Source organism: Manis pentadactyla, chromosome 16 (genome assembly GCF_030020395.1).
Source record: "Manis pentadactyla isolate mManPen7 chromosome 16, mManPen7.hap1, whole genome shotgun sequence".
Taxonomy (NCBI): Eukaryota; Metazoa; Chordata; class Mammalia; order Pholidota; family Manidae; genus Manis; species Manis pentadactyla.
This window is the reverse complement of record NC_080034.1, coordinates 35,595,904-35,609,630: the sequence shown is the minus strand read 5'-3', so window position 1 is coordinate 35,609,630 and position 13,727 is coordinate 35,595,904. Positions and strand designations below refer to the sequence as shown.

Here is a 13,727-nt window from a genome sequence, read left to right as displayed (position 1 = left end):
ACAGCTTGTAACATACTCTTTTTTTACTTATTTACTGGACATTTGTATGTATCCAGTGCTCCAAGCTCAGCATGGAGGTTTGTACAGTAAGACTGGGTCAAAAACTAAGCATTTTTGCAAAGCTCTTGATAGAAATGACCAAACCACCCCCAGGAAGATTTCATCTATGTAGCCAACTCATTGGTGCCTAACTCCCTTCCCCAGAAAACTGTACTCCTACAGAAGAGGGATGCTGGAGAGCTCTTCCCCAGAAGGCATTTCAGGAGGCTCAACGTCCAACTCGATCTCTGAGGCTGACAGATTGGGAAAGCTGGAAATGTATCCCTCATTTCCTTTCACCCTTTCACCTCTTTGCAAGAGGCTCCACACCCCCTTCTGCTGTCCTTCCCTCCTGCTTGCCCTTAGGTGTTGCCTGATGATGTCTTAAGATAGGACCATTCCAGGACCTCTTACATTCTAATGACAGGGCCTGGCAAAAGTGGCTGGTGGAATTTCAGGCATGGACCTGCAGTGGAGGAAATCCTATTACTTGATGTCAGGTAGATCTGAGTTTGATTCCCAGCTTTGCTACTAAGGAAGTATGTGGCTTTGGGCAAAATACTTAACCTCACCAAGACTCCAGTTATTTTGATCATTGAAAGAATGACTGAATTTCAAATACCCATGGGGGAACCTGGGTTACATTAGGCATCCAGGCCGCCAGCGTCCCACGGGCCTCGGGGGTGGGAGCGGCCTCTCGGACGGGTTGCGGGGCCCGCCGGCCTTCTCAGAAGGGATGCGCCGCAGCCTTGTGCGGCAACTCGGCGGACGTAGAAGCCACATAGTAGCCGCTGACTGCTGTGCACTGAGCCCCTCGCAGGCCCGGCGGTCGGGGCTCGCCGAGCCGCGGCCTGAGTCCGCGAGGCAGCGAGTACCTCTGCAGTTGTGAAGCCAGCAGTGGAAGGCGCTGTAGGCGGCCCCGAGATGAGCGGGCCTGTGGCCGCTGCGGCCTCGGCCAACAGCCCCCTCCAGCCAGGAGAGGGTGGCCCGCAGGCCAGGGCAGGGCACCGGGTGTGCGCGGTCCCGCCGGGACTTGCTTCCAGGAGAGCAGCCAGCGCGCCAGGCCAGAGGGAAAGGGAAAGCCAAAAGTTCAATGTAACCTTCAGAATAGGAGTATTTAAGAAGAATGCCCTCCTTTGGATGCCAGAGAAAAACTAACAGGCTGGACAGTCTGCTCAGAGATTACCCTGGGATCTTTGATCTTGGCACCCCCACCCCCATCTTAAGGAGAACAGTGTCTATTTTTAAGTCTGCCATCTGCAACCAAGTGTATTGTATTCCCCGCTCTACTACCACCTGGAATCTGTTGTTTGGGGTTCTTATTCCAGTACTAACTCGGAGCATCAGGTTAGCAGATCCTGGCCTTGCAGAGCACAGGGGATCCCAGAAATCCATCTCTACCTTGGCCTGTCCTGGTTTTTGGGCCCCTCTCTGGAACAAAAAAAGGCAGAAGACTGGGAGCTTGGAATTCCTATTCCCACTGAGCATGAGCTGGTGTTCCTGTTCACCTATAAAGACTATTGACAGATTAATTCTAGATTAAATTCAGCCACAAGACAGTACCATGTAGAGATGAAAGGAGGACCCTTTGTATCACCGGTTCATGCGTCCAAAAAAATATAAAGTTATGGGCGACTCTTTAGGGTCCTCTGACAAAAGTGAAAACAAGGGGAATGATGTAGATGAATCGACATCAGTAATCTCTGATGGAGACGCCAATGAAAGTAAAATGGAACAACTTTCCAAGCCCGATGATGGTGACGAAGACATCAATTTTCCTAATTCATATGAAGATAAGAAGACTCTAATAGGCCTTGCTGTGTCTTCTAGCCAGAATGTCTTCAGTGTCTCTGACTGGAATGAGTTCACATCAGCGACCAATAAGGACATCATCAATGAAAACTCTGCGCTGAGTGAATTGACAGCAGAATCATCTGAGGGAATCTCCAGGGTAAACTCTGACTCAAGTGAGTTGGAAAAAGTAATCTGTGTTAGAGCCGTGAATGACAGTAAAATAGAACAACTTTCCGAGCTTGATGATGGTGATGCAAGTCATTGATTTTCCTAATTCATATGATAGGGTGATTAAGAGGACTGTGCACTTAATTGTATCATCTTTCACACTCAGAATATTTGGAGTTTTGCTGACTTTTGTGGATTTGTCCCTCATCATTACAGAGCTAATTGTCACTGATAACACAATGTATAGTCCTTTGGAATTTCATTCAGTTTCTTTAGCTATTGGTTTGTTTTTTTTAATGGATGTTCTTCTTCGAGTATTTGTAGAAGGGATACGATCTTATTTTTCTGATATACTTAACTCCTTAGATGCTGTCATTGTGGTAACTCTACTGGTGATAGTGTTTATATTTTTTATGACTTTAAGGTTCTTAAAGATATTCCCAGACTGGCAACTTTATTTCAACTTCTACGACTTATCATTCTGATAGGAGTTTTTCATCTGGCTTATCAAAAAAGGCATCTTGACATGCTGTTCAGAAGGATGGTTTCAGGAAATAAACGATGATACAAGAAGGATGGATTTGATTTAGATCTTACATACTTGAAAGTATTATTGCTATGTCATTCCCATCTTCTGGAAAGGTGTCTTTTTATAGGAATCCTGTGGGTAAAATTGTAACACTTCCAGAATATCTTGCCTGGCTTTGGTTCATTTGCATATCCTCGGGGTGGAGAGAAGTTCATATCCATATTAATGGATAATTACCTGGGCAACCAAGGGGCGTCTGAATCTGAGAGGTTAAGGGGAGGGGGCTTGCTTGCTTGCTTGGGCTTCTTCCAGAGCAGAGGAGAAAGACGGCCCAGGACTGCAGTTTGTGAGAAATGAATGGGTTTTAAACTTTATTTCTCCCTTTGACTGATTTAGGTTTTTAGAGGTATTTTGCCTCGGGATTTCCTCTCCCCAGACTAACACCTGGCGTAGTCAGCCGGATTCCTCTGAACCTGAAATCTGTCATAATGGGTGCAACCTTTGGGAGGGCCGCCCCTAGAAATGATGGGGAGAAGTGGTGCTCACGCCGAGGGATGTGTGTCTACACCTCGTGTGGTCGTGGAGGCACCACCACCGCTGCTGGCTGCCCCGACCCCAACCCGTGGCCCGAACCTAAGGCTACTGCTTCTGCCACTGCTGCTGCTTCTGCTGCTGGCTGGAGCCTGGTCACAACAATGGAAAGGAGCAGAGGTCTGGTACATCTTGAAAGAGAAGCAACTGGCTGCTGTGTACCATGCCTTGTACATCGCTGGAAAAGCTCTGACCAAGATAATAGCCACCTATCCCATTGCAGAGTGGGTGAGAGACTGGACCCAATGGCTACAGAGTGGTGTGGCACAGACACCTACCATATATTATGTGACTAGCCATTTGCCTTTGGCATCCCCAGGGAGTAATGAAGCAGACTCATTGGTCCAGGTGCACTGGCTAGAAGGAGAGTCTGCCTCTGATGTGGCCCAATGGCTACATCAGTGTTTGTTGCATGTGGGGCAAAAGACAATGTGGGCTGTAGCCTGTAGGTGGGGCTTACCATTGACCTTTGAAGAAGTCAGCTGAGCCCAGAAGGAGTGCCCGGCATGTTGTGTAGATCAGCAAACCACCAAGAGGGGCCTAGAGCACCTCTTTACAGCCTACTGCCGGTCACTGGTGATTGAGAGCAATCAAGGCACTCACTTTATTGGACATGCATTGCAAAGATGAGTGCAGCAACTAGAAATAAAATGGACATGGCCCTGGACATTTTGACGCATGGACCGGAGATGGCTGGCTCTTCTGGCACCTTGGGGAAAAGGCCTGCAAGCTGGCCTCCTGTGTATTCCTAGAATAAAAGCAAATTGGTCCCCCACAATCACCGTTATTTGCTTCTACAGTCCTTGTGGCCTGGATGTGCCCCCTGGCTGCAGCTGCCACATGATGGCTGGAATGGACAAGCTTTGTCTAAGAATATAGTAATTTATCCTCCATTTGCCCCATGGTCCCAAGCACATAAGCCTGTGAGAATTATGCCTGGGCTTGCCTGGGGCTTGCCTGGGCTTACCCCGCCTTATCTCTAAACATCCCGACCCTCCCCCAAAACAACAGGCCAAGCGGATCCACCACAATAAAAGGCACCACGCTGCTGCCTTTTCTCTCTCTGGCTCTCTCACTCTGCTGCTCTCTCTCTGTCTCTGTCACTCTCTGTCTCTGTGTGTCTGTATGTCTCACTGCTCTCTTTGTCTCTGTCTCTCTGTCCCCCTACTCTCTCTCCCTCTCTCTCTCTCTCTCTGCTCTCTCTGTCCCCCTGCTCTCTCTGCTGCTCCCTCTCTCTCTCTCTCTCTCTCTCCCCCCCCTCTGGGGCAGCCACTCAGTCTCTCAGATAATAAAGTCTCTTGCGTGGGCCCGTGTCTCCTGAGTCATTCTGGGTAAGGAGGGTCGCGGTGAGATACCCTTTCACTTTGGACTTAATCTGCATAGGACTTTGAACCTAGCTGAATCCTCTGGTTGAGAATAATGATTGTGTTGCTGTTATCAATAAAAAAATGCTTAAAGAGAGGCTTGACTTTGTCTAATGTTTGTTAAAAGTTTTGTGAGCAATCTAGCATGGTTGTTAGGAATGAGTAAACAAGTGTAGAAACATATTTTGTCCTTAGTGAGAGATTGTGCTATAAAGTACATTTACTTACTCTGCAGGGCCTGAATCCTCTGGTTTGAGGATATCAAGATTTTATTGCTGTTGCTATTGTATGTTACTAGATTTGTCGAAAGAGGGGGGAACGAGTAAATTGTAAGGCGAGATTTCTAGAGGGGTAGCCTGTGGGTAAAATTGTAACATTTCCAGAATATCTTGCCTGGCTTTGGTACATCTGCATACCAACAGGCATTAAGAAGTGAAAAGAAGTAGGGCTTTAGTGCATTTGCATCTTTCCTCAGGGGTGGAGAGAAGTTCATTTCCATATCAATGGGTAATTACCTGGGCAACAGAGGGCTTATCTCTATCTGAGAGGTGAAGAAGAGAGGGCTGGCTTGCTTGCCTGCTGGCTTTTTCCAGAGCAGAGGAGAAAGATGGCCCAGGACTGCAGTTTGTGAGAAATAAATGGGTTTTAAACTTCATTTCTCCCTTTGACTGATTTAGGTTTTTAGAGGTTTTTGCCTTGGGATTTCCTCTCCCCATACTAACAATACAATAACTCATGATGTTGAAGCAGACAGAGTAATAATTAAATTAACCTGGTCAGCAGTCCACCTCTGTATGATAAAGTGAAAGTGCAGTTTCTCTCTTTGTAACTTCCTTAATATTGTGACAACTGCCTGTTTTTCTTCTGGTTCCATACATCTATTTTATTATTATTATTTTTTATTTTGGTATCATTAACATACAGTTACATGAGCAATGGTATGGTTACTAGACTCCCCCCATTATCAAGTCCCCACCACATACCCCATTACAGTCACTGTCCATCAGTGCAGTAAGATGCTATAGAATCACTACTTGTCTTTGTGTTATACTGCCTTCCCTGTGCTCCCTCCCTCCCTCTACATTATGTGTGCTAATCGTAATGCCCCCTTTTCCCCTTATCCCTCCCTTCCTACCCATCCTCCCCAGTCCCTTTCCCTTTGGTAACTGTTAGTCAGTTCTTGGGTTCTGTGTGTCTGCTGCTGTTTTGTTCCTTTAGTTTTTGCTTTGTTCTTATACTCCACAGATGAGTGAAGTCATTTTGCACTTGTTTTTCTCCACCTGGCTTATTTCACTGAGCATAATACCCTCTAGCTCCATCGATGTTGCCAATGATAGGATTTGTTTTCTTATGGCTGAATAATATTCCATTGTGTATATGTGCCACATATTCTTTATCCATTCATCTACTGATAGACACTTACATTGTTTCCATTTCTTGGCTATTGTAAATAGTGCTGCCATTAACATAGGGGTGCATATGTCTTTTTCAAACTGGGCTGCTGCATTCCTAGGGTAAATTCCTAGGAGTGGAATTCCTGGGCCGAATGGTATTTATATTTTTAGCTTTTTGAGGAACCTCCATACTGCTTTCCACAATGGTTGAACTAATTTACATTCCCACCAGCAGTGTAGGAGGGTTCCCCTTTCTCCACATCCTTGTCAACATCTGTTGTTGTTTGTCTTTTGGATGGTGGCCATCCTAATTGGTGTCAGGTGATATCTCATTGTGGTTTTAATTTGCATTTATCTGATGATTAGTGATGTGGAGCATCTTTTCATGTGCCTTTGACCATCTGAATTTCTTCTTTGGAGAAGTGTCTGTCCAGATCCTCTGCCCATTTTTTAATTGGATTATTTGCTTTTTGTTTGTTGAGGAGCATGAGCTCTTTGTATATTTTGGATGTCAACCCCTTATTGGATATGTCATTTATGAATATGTTCTCCCATACTGTAGGATGCCTTTTTATTCTACTGATGGTGTCTTTTGCTATACAGAAGGTTTTTAGTTTGATATGGTCCCACTTGTTCATTTTTGCTTTTGTTCCCTTGCCCGGGGAGATATGTTCATGAAGAAGGTGTTCATGTTTATATTCAAGAGAGTTTTGCCTATATTTTTTTCTAAGAGTTTTATGGTTTCATGATTTACACTCAGGTCTTTGATCCATTTCTGAAGGGCCCCCACCCGTAAGATGGCAAACTTCCTGCTTCTCTTCCGGATCTTTGGTTCCCACCAGCGCCACCCGAGGCCCAATCACCTCTCGCCCCCCCAATCCCAGCACCTAGCCAATAGCCACCAGCCCCATAGAAGTGACACCTCAATCAGCTTATGTCCCTCCCTATATAACCTAGTACTTTTCCCCAATAAAGTGGAACTCTCTGGTGAATTGATGCTGTGTGTCGCTCCTTCCTTTCATTTTGGTGCCGAAACCCGGGAGACGGGACACCCCAACTGGGCCCCGTCTTCCCCAGACACCAGCAGCAGCTTGCCCTTGTCCTCTTTTTCCGGCGCTGACTCCTCACACTCACCACTCCTCTCTGGCCTTTGGGTAAGTTTTCCCCCGAGCGGGCCGCTCTTCCCCAAGCTATTGCAGCGCCATTGACCGTGATCGTCCAGCAAGGCCCTGACGCTTGGGGACGAGGAGGGAACTCTCCCCGCCTCAGGCCTTCACGGCTGCGGCGGACCCTCAGGCCCCTCCTCCAACAGCCATAAACGAGGTGACTCCTTTGTGGATGAGAACGCTCCCTTTTTTCCCCCTCCTCCTTCTGTTCCTTCCGCCAAAAATTCCTAGTACCAGGTTCCTCGTGACTCCGGCACTCTGCCTTCTTAGAGAAGTCTGGGTGACGACCCACACTTCCTAAGAAATTCCGACTCGTATACGAGTTTCCGCAGACCCCCAAGGATCATCGGGGACGCCCTTTGTCTCCTTGCCGTCTGCTCCCAGTCCGAGGGTCTCCGTTCGTCTTCCCCTGTTTGTCTCCTTCTCTGTCCTTTAGCCATGGGAGCCTCCTCATCCCTCCCTGAAAGCTCACCTCTTGAATGCCTGCTCAAGTATCTAGCCACCCTCTCCCTGACGCCTGATATAAAACCAAAACTTCTCCGTAAATACTGCTCCCAAGATTGGCCGACATACCCCCTAGACAATCACAACCAATGGCCTGCAGGGGGAACTCTTGATCCTAACGTCACTCGCGATCTTTTTAACTACTGCCAGTGCCTGAAAAAATGGAAGGAGATTCCCTATATCAAGGCTTTTCGTCTCCTAGCTCAAAATCCCTGCCTCTGCACCGCCTGTTCCCCGCCCCAAGTTCTCCTAGCCTGCAGGCTGCCTCCCTCCCCTCCAAACACTCCCAGTCCCTCTTCGATTACCTTTGACCCGGCCGACGAACCTCCGCCATACAGGCTTCCTCCTTCAGCCCCTCCCCCTCCTACAACCCCTCTGCCCTCTTCTGCAGTCGCTGCCGCCTCCACCTCCTCCCCTGCAGAAGCCTCCCACCCACTCCCTTCCCCTTCTTCTCCTACAACAGCCCTTCCCCCTTCCTCTCCCACCATCTCCTCCCCCATCTCACCTCCTCTGCCTTCGCCCCCCTCACCTGCCCCTCCCCCACGGATTGAGCCTGAGCCTTTAAGGCCCCCTTTAACTAGGTCCCGGGGGCCTCCTCCGTTTTTGCTTACATCACCTGTTTCTCCCCCACAGACTGAGCCGGAACCCTTCAGTCCCCCTCAGACTCGATCCCGGGGGCCTCCCAAATTATCGCCCCCCTCTGAGAGGTGGCGGGACCCGAAGGCATCATGCACGTTCACGTACCTTTCTCCTTAGGGGACTTAGCCCAACTTGAAAAACACCTTGGTTCCTTTTCCACTGATCCCATGACATATATCAGGGAGTTTCAATGGACCCTCCAGTCTTACAGCCTCACACATCATGACATTTTCATGCTCCTGGCCAATACCCTCCTTCCTGAAGAGCGCAGACAAGTTTGGGACTTTGCCCAAACACACGCTACTGAAACCCACAGGACTGACCCTACCTATCCTACTGGCCGCACCGCTGTCCCCGAACAAGACCCACACTGAGATTATAACACTGCTGTAGGGCTCCGCTCTCGGGATATTTTCGCCTCCTGCTTAATAGCAGGTCTGAAAAAGGCAGCTCATAAAATAGTCAGTTTTCAAAAGCTCCAGGACATAATTCAAAAAAAGGAAGAAACTCCCTCCGAATTCCTAGATAGACTCACCCAAGCCCTATTACAGTATACCAGCCTAGACCCATAAACGCCTGATGGAAGACATGTCCTTATGACATACTTCCTAGCTCAGAGCTACCCCGACATTAAAGCTAAACTCAAAAAGTTAGATCAGGGCCCCGCTACCCCACAGACTGAGAGCCTAACAGTGGCCTTTAAAGTCTTCCATAACCGCGAGGAGGAGAAAGAATGCCGTAAACAAAAAGCTGATCAGGCCAACTTTCAGATGTTGGCCCAGCTGATAAAACCACAACCTGGGCCCCCCTCCACAAACAAGCCCCCCCCAGGAGCTTGTTTCAAGTGCGGAAAAGAAGGACATTGGTCAAGGGCATGCCCCTCCCCCAGACCTCCTACCACCCCATGCCCCAGATGCCACAAAAAGGGCCACTGGGGGTCTGATTGCCCAACCACCCGAAGGGGAGACTGGACGAACAACACCCATCCTAAGCTTGCCATAGTGGGACTGGTGGAGGAGGATTGACGGGGCCCGGGGTCTTCTCGCTCGACCACTTCCATCACCAAACAGGAGCCCAGGGTTACTTTAACAGTAGACGGTCGCCCCATCTCCTTCCTCCTAGATACAGGAGCCACCTTCTCAGTCTTGCGAGAATACTGGGGCCCTACCATGCCAACCATTACTCCTATAGTCGGGGTAGGAGGAAAACAGACCTTCCCATTGAAAACCCCTCCCATTTTATGCACAATCCAGGACAATCCCATACCTTTTTCCCACTCCTTCCTGGTTATGCCCCAGTGTCCCATCCCTTTACTAGGATGGGACATCCTTTCTCTCCTCCATGTTTCCATAACTATATCCACTCCCACAGCCCCCAGTACCCCCTGTCTGATGGCCCTCATAGCCGATGACCCCCCTCTATCTGATGAAAGCTCCAGTTTCGCCCTCATACACCCTGTAGATCCCAAGGTCTGGGACATTACAAGTCCCTCCATGGCTCTATGTCCTCCTACCTCTATTAAATTATGGGACCCCTCACAGTATATCTGTCAGGCCCAATACCCCCTAACCACTTCGGCCCTCATAGGCCTCCAACCCATCATTCAGGACCTTTTAAACATAAATTACCTCAGACCCACTCACTCTCTGTTTAATACCCCCATATTAGCTGTTAAAAAAATCAATGGATCTTTCTGCCTAGTCCAAGATCTCCACCTCATTAACATGGCCAACGTCCCTATCCATCCCTTAGTTCCAAATCCATACACCCTTTTATCGTGGATCCCTGCCTCGGCCTCCCACTTCTCAGTCCTAGATCTCAAGGACGCATTTTTCTATCCCTCTGGACCCCTCCTCCCAAGATTTTCTCGCCTTCACCTGGACGGACCCATACACAAGACATTCTGAACAACTCACTTGGACAGTTTTGCCACAAGGTTTCCGAGATAGTCCCCATATTTTTGGACAGGTCCTAGCTCAGGACCTCAAACAGTTTCATCATGATCACTCCGAGTCCACCTTATTATAATACATGGACGATCTTCTACTCTGCAGTCCCTCGTGGGAACAGTCTCAACTTGACACTGCCTCCCTACTTAACCTTCTAGCTTCCAGAGGTTACCGGGTATCCCCCGTCAAAGTTCAAATCTCTTCCCCTTCTGTCACTTACCTCGGATTCCTTCTATCTCAACAAAGAAAGTCCATTACCTTGGACAGAAAACGACTCCTCTCTGACCTGCCCGTTCCCAAAACCAAGACAGAAATCCTTTCCTTTCTAGGCCTGGCTGGGTATTTTAGAGTGTGGATCCCTAACTTCTCCCTGTTGGCAAGACCCCTATATGACCTCAGCAAGGGCCCCCCTGAAGAACCATTATCCTCCTCACCCCGATATTCCTTCAATAAGCTCTGTCAAGCCCTTGTGGAAGCCCCAGCTCTCCATCTTCCTGATTTGTCAAAGCCCTTCTCATTATACATTCATGAGAGGTCCAGTCAAGCTCTAGGAGTCCTAGGCCAATATTATGGCCCATCCTTTGCCCCAGTAGCTTATCTTTCCAAGCAATTAGACCCCACAGTTCGGGGATGGGCCCCCTGCCTACGGGCATTAGCCGCTGGACAGCTCTTGCAGAGGGAAGCTCATAAACTGACATTCGGGGCGCCCCTTACCATTCTGTCCCCACATCACCTAAAGGATCTCTTAACCTACAAAAGTTTACAGACTCTCCCTCCCTCCAGACTCCTGACCTTACTGTCCTCTTTCCTCCAAAATCCAGACATTTCTGTCCTCCCCTGACCGCCCCTGAATCCGGCCACTCTTCTTCCTCTACCCTGCTCTCCTCATACTCCCTTGCATGATTGCCTGGAAGCCCTTCACAACTTCCTTCCGTGCCACTCCACGATCTCTGAAGGAGCCCTCTCACACTCCGACCTCATCTGGTTTACTGATGGGTCCTCCTTTAAACATGAGGGCACCCACTACGCAGGATACGCAGTAGTCTCCCTCGAAGACATCATCAAGGCACGAGCCCTACCCCCGGTACAACCAACCAACAGGCCGAACTCATTGCGGCCACCAGAGCTTGCACTCTAGCCCGGGACACATCTCTCACACTGTACAATGACTCCAAATACGTATTCCACATTCTCTTGTCCCATGCGGCAGTATGGAAAGAATGAGGGAATGAGGCCTCCTCACCACAAAAGGAAATTCCATCACTAATTCAGCCTTAATTACCAAACTTATAGAGGCTTCACAACTCCCACACCGACTGGGCATAGTCCACTGCAAATCACATCAAAAGGATGACTCCCCCATTACAAGGGGTAACAACAAAGCTGACAGAGTAGCCCGGTCGGTTGCCCTATCAGAAGATGCACCAGACAACGATCCATCTGCCCTTGCAGTTTTAGCCTTATCACAAGACACCCTCTGTTCCCAGGATAGAGTTTCTCTTCCGCTTCTTACACGATATGTTCCATCCTAGCCCCCAATCCTTGATCCATTTTTTACAATCCTTTTTCTCTCTCTCTCCTGCAGACAAAACCCTACTTAACCAAATCACCTGCAGGTGCACCACCTGCCAAGGCACTAACCCTAATACCCCCGTCAAGGCCCGACCCTTCCAGGCTCATCAAGCAAGGGGTAATGTGCCCGCCGCAGATTGGCAAATAGACTTCACTAACATGCCCCCCGTACGGCATACCAGATACCTACTCGTGTTGGTAGATACATTTTCAGGATGGGTTGAAGCTTTCCCCACCACTAACAAACGAGCTTCCGCGGTTGCCTCTATCCTCCTCACCCAGATCTTCCCTAGGTTCGGGATGCCCACTTCCTTCCAATCAGATAACGGCCCTGAGTTCACTGCCCAAATCATTCAGAACCTCTCCAAGTCGCTCTCACTCCCCTGGCATCTACACTGTCCTTATCGACCACAGGCTTCAGGAAAAGTAGAAAGAGCCAATAGGACTCTAAAAGACATCCTGACCAAACTATCTCTAGAATTACAACTTGACTGGGTTCGCTTACTTCCCTTAGCTCTACTCCGCATTCGGGCCCTCCCAAAGAAACCTTCCTTCTTGTCACCCTTTGAGATCATGTATGGCAGCCCAATTTTACCCCCGGGGCTCCCTCCCCACAAAGGACCAATTCCTCCCAACATGGCCCTTCCGCTACTCTTTCTCCTCCCCACCGAATTATGGAAATATCAGGATTGGCTCCTCCCGGATCCATCCGCTTCCCAAAACCCTCCTGTCTTATGACCCGGTCAACTAGTGTTTTATAAGCCTCCAGAAAATAAGCCCCCTCTCACCCCAAAATGGGAAGGTCCACACGCAGTCATTCTCTGCACCCCCTCGGCTGCTAAGCTCTCACTGCCTGATAACTCTGTCACCCCTTGGATTCATATCTCCAGGTTAAAACCAAACAACCAGGACCCACCTTCTCTGGACACCCAAGACCCATCGGTCACAACCCAGAGTCCTTCGGATACAGCCCAAGACGCTGTCTACTCTACCACGCCTCATCCCTCTGATCCCTTGAAACTCCGCATCTCCCGTTCACCCCCTTTGCCATCCATACCTGAGTCATGACCTTTTCTTCCTTTACTGCTCTCTCGCTCTCGTTCCTCATTTCTATCATCTTCCCCATCACCTCAGCCTCCTTTGTATGGCGATTCAAGGTCAGACAGACTTACACACAGCATCAAACAAAAACCACTGCCCTCATTACCACATCAGACTGCCCTCTAAAAGGCTGCTCCGAGCCTTTGTACCTTCACTTTCCTCCCTCCACCGAAGTGTTCACTAGCAGCCCCCTTTTCACTCCCTACCTCTGCTTCCTCTATGACCAAAAACAAGCCTCATGCAGGCAGTGGCCAGACACCTATGGGGGATGTCCCTACTGGTCTTGCGCCATTCACTACATGGGTGACTCTCGGTACCCACAATATTACTCCTCCAACTGTTTCATAAAATATCCCAACAGCTCATTCTCCTTATCAATCCCTGATCCCTGGGACCCTCAATGGGCCACCGGAGTCACAGCCTCAGTTTACTACGGGGGGTCCTCGACCCCCCACGGTACCCTTCATATCTCTCAAGAGTATGTTCCCTCTCATTCCCAGATCTCTCAAGTTGCATCAGATATCAGACATTCCAAAAAAGTCATTATTCAAACATTTGACGGCACCTCTTCATCTTCCTATCCCCGCCCCTCTTCTAATTTCTCCTACTCTTGATTACAGCTCATTCAAGACACCACCATCTTTCTCAACCACACCCTCAACACTGCCAATTGTTTCTTGTGCGCATCACTACAGCGCCCACTGCTGGCCACCGTGCCCCTTAATATTTCCAACTACTCCTTTCACGCAGAAGGACAACCCTTCCGTCCCCTGGCAGACATACCCCTATGGGAACCAGAATACGCAGATAATCTCACCATCCACCACTGTGTAGGCCCAACCCCTCCCCCCTCCAGCGCACTTCACTGCCTCTCTATCTACACCCCCACCTCCGGCTCTAAGACTTTTACACAACCA

General features: G+C 49.0%; 1 pseudogene; it reads left to right on the top strand.

Moving 5' to 3' along the window:
- Positions 1-1,642: 1,642 nt before the first annotated feature.
- Positions 1,643-13,727, top strand: part of LOC118927626 (phosphatidylinositol 3,4,5-trisphosphate 3-phosphatase TPTE2-like) — a 47,507-nt pseudogene continuing 35,422 nt past the window's right edge.